Consider the following 3,505-nt stretch of genomic DNA (forward strand, 5'->3'; position numbering starts at 1 on the left):
AACTCCCACCCATTAAAACTTGAATTTAAGTCATTTAAAAACATCTACAGCTTATAAAGGTGAATAATTACATGCAAACACTCCTCCACCATTCAAATTTTAGAACTATTAAACTATATGAAAAAGTTGAACATTGCTTATATAAATAAAGCATATAACTCTTCTTTTTAAATTGAAGTTTAATTGACTTACAATATTGTGTTAGTCTCAGATGTACAGCAAAGTGATTCAGTTACATGTATGCTTTTTTCAGATTCTTTTTTTAAATTTATTTTTAATTGGAGGATAATTGCTTTACAATGTTGTGTTTATTTCTGCTGTACAACACCATGTATCAGCCATGCTGTTATTTTTGTTGTTGTTCAGTTGCCAAGTCTTGTCCAACTCTTTGTGACCCCACAGACTGCAGGATGCTAGGCCTCTCTGTCCCTCACCATCTCCCAGAGTTTGCCCAAATTCAGGTCCATTGAATCGGTGATGCCATCCGACCATCTCATCCTCTGTCGCCGCCTTCTCCTCCTGTCCTCAATCCTGTATCAGCCATATATACACATGTATCCTCTCCTTCTTGAGCCTCCCTCCCCCATCCCACCATCCCACCTCTCTAGGTCATCATAGAGCTTTGAGTCGAGTTCTCTGCATTAAACAGTTCCTTCCCACTAGCTATCTTATACATGGTGGTATATATGTCAATACCACTCTCTCAATTTTTCCCACCCTCACCTTCCTCTTCTGTGTATCAACAAGTCTGTTCTCTATGTCTGTGTCTCTGTTCCTGTTCTGCAAATAGGTTCATCATATCATTTTTTCTGGATTTCATGTATATACATTAATTAATACATTATTTATTATGAATTACATGCATTAATTATGCAATATATGCATTAATTAATACAACATTTGTTTTTCTCTTTCTGACTTACTTCACTCGGTGTAACAGGCTCTAGATTCACTTAGAACTGAACTCATTCAGTTCTAGTGAGGTGAGTTCACTAGAGCTCACTAGAACGCATTCCTTTTTGTTACTGAGTAATAATATTCCATTGTATATATGTATCACAACTTCTTTATCCATTCATCTGTCCACCTGAAACCTAGGTTGTTTCCATATCCTGGCTATTGTAAATAGTACTGCTGTGAACATTAGGGTGCATGAGTCTTTTTGAATTAGGATTTTCTTAGGATATATGCCCAGTAGTGGCATTGTTGGGTCATATGGTAGTTTTATTCCTATATTTGTAAGGAATATCCATACTGTTCTCTTGGAGAAAAAGATGACAACCCACTCCAATATTCTTGCCTGGAGAATCCCATGGACAGAGGAGCCTGGTGGGGCTACAGTCCATGGGGTCACAAGAGTCAGACACCACTTAGTCACTAAACCACCCCCACCACCATACTGTTCTCCATAGTGGCTGTATCAGTTTACATTCACAGGGCTTTCCCGGTGGCTTAGTGGTAAAGAAGCTGCCTGCCAGTGTGGGAGATATGGGTTTGATCCCTGATTTGGGAAAATCCCACATGCCACAGAGCAGCTAAGCTTGTGCCCTACAACTATTGAACTTGTGCTCTAGAGACTGTGCCCCGAAACTGCCGAGCACAGGAGTTGCAACTACTGAAGCCCATGCACCTAGAACTTGTGCTTTGCAGCAAGAAAAGCCCCTGCAGTGAGAAGCCTGCACATTCCAACTAGAGAATAGCCCCTGCTTTCTGCAGCTAAAGGTTTGGTGGACACTTCAAACCTTAGACCTCTTACAGGATGTAAATTTGCTCTATGAGAGAAACCTGAAGGAAAAACTATTCAGGTCACATAAGCTGTGATAGGCTAAGAAGAAACATTCTTGTCACTGTTATAAGCAAAGAGACCCCATCTCACTTCTCCCAGCTGGGCTCCAAGCTGGCTTATTAACCTGGCCTCTTTCTGTCCTTTTACAAATTTGAGAAAACTGTTAGATAGTGAAGGACGGGGAATCCTGGAGTGCTTCAGTCCGTGGGGTTGCAGAGTCAGGAATGACTGAGTGACTGAACAACAAATCTCCTCAAACACTAGTCCTTCAAGAGTCCCTTCTTCATTTTGGGGCCCAGAGGTGGAGGAGAGTCAAAGGAAAGGGAGAAATATTGGGGACCAGCCTCCCCTTGTTGGGCCACGTCATTTGTCTAAACCTCATGAAGACAGCTAAAGGGAGAGAAATAGCCTGCTTGTTGGAAACTTAGAGTTGATAACTGCAAAAATTAAGAATTTTTTTTTTTTTTATCTGAAGTAAAATAATTATTAGTCCACTGACAAGGAACTTTTACCATTGCTTAGATACTTGGGTAGTCTTTGATCCTAAATTTCAGAGTTTTAAGGGAGACTTTAAGTTTGGGTCTCAGTATTTTTCAGTTCAATACAACAATCATTTTGAAACGTCCTGTGACCAGTGATTTTAAGTGCTTTGGGGGAATGTTGGCCACTTAATTAACTTTGTGCAAATGAAACTCCCTTTATAATGTCTTTTGAAATTTAGATTTTGTTTAGGGATATGTCTTTTTTGGTGACATGCCCTGTGTCTTCTGCATCCATTTTTCTCTCATCGGACTTTAAGATAATAAGGAAAGAAGGTACACGAGGCTCTCTGAGTGTCATTTTTCTTCATGGCTGGAGACAAGAAATGCTTGTCTTCTGCATCTTTCTTCTCAGGCTTTTGTGAAAGGAGGAGGCAAGTCCGCCCCAAGGCCAGGCAGGATTTGAATGTGGGGATTCTGAGCAGTTCCAGGCACTGTGGAAGCGTCAGGTCTCCTCTTGTACCCACACGTGTGCCTCCCCTTGTCCTGCCTCCTTCACTGAAAGGAGCCAGTTGGGCTCCTCTCTGTTGCTCATATTCTGTGGCCTGGCTTACTAGAGCCTTCCAGTAGAAAATGTAAATGGTCTACATGAGCTTTTGTACAAGATTCTCTCTTGAAACCCAGAAAGGCATATATTTCCAGATTAATTTATGTGTGGCTCCTCTTGATGCAGATGAATAGGAAGAACTATTTCAATGAAAATAATTTTATCCTGGCTCATGTCACAATGGGTTTCAGGTCATCCTGACATTGCAGTTAGTAATGAGGTTCTGTGAGGCAGGTCATCCTGATGCACAGGTGAGAGAACGTGGGGATCACCTGGTGCAGAATCAGAGGAGATCTCTCCGAGGACAGAGGAGCCGCAGGCCCCAGGAGCTGACGTTCTCTTTGCATGTGTAGGGATGTTCCATTCATGCATGTGGAGAGAGTCCCCAATCCCAGAAGGCTGTTTGACTAGCATAGAAAATAGCCTACTTTATTGTTCAGTGCAAATGTGAAAAAATTTAACACTTTTGCTTTGAGGCACAAAATTCAGCTTGTGCTGAATCGTTGTCTTGGTATTTCCCAGTATCATGCCAGGATTGACAGTTAATTAACATAAATCTTGATGTAAAGTTTCTCATGTAATTATATCCTCAGTTTGTGTATGTCTTTAAGCAGACATTTATTACCAGAATGG

The sequence above is a fragment of the Bison bison genome, unplaced genomic scaffold, assembly GCF_000754665.1.
Source record: "Bison bison bison isolate TAMUID 2011002044 unplaced genomic scaffold, Bison_UMD1.0 scf7180017845714, whole genome shotgun sequence".
In the NCBI taxonomy this organism is placed as follows: Eukaryota; Metazoa; Chordata; class Mammalia; order Artiodactyla; family Bovidae; genus Bison; species Bison bison.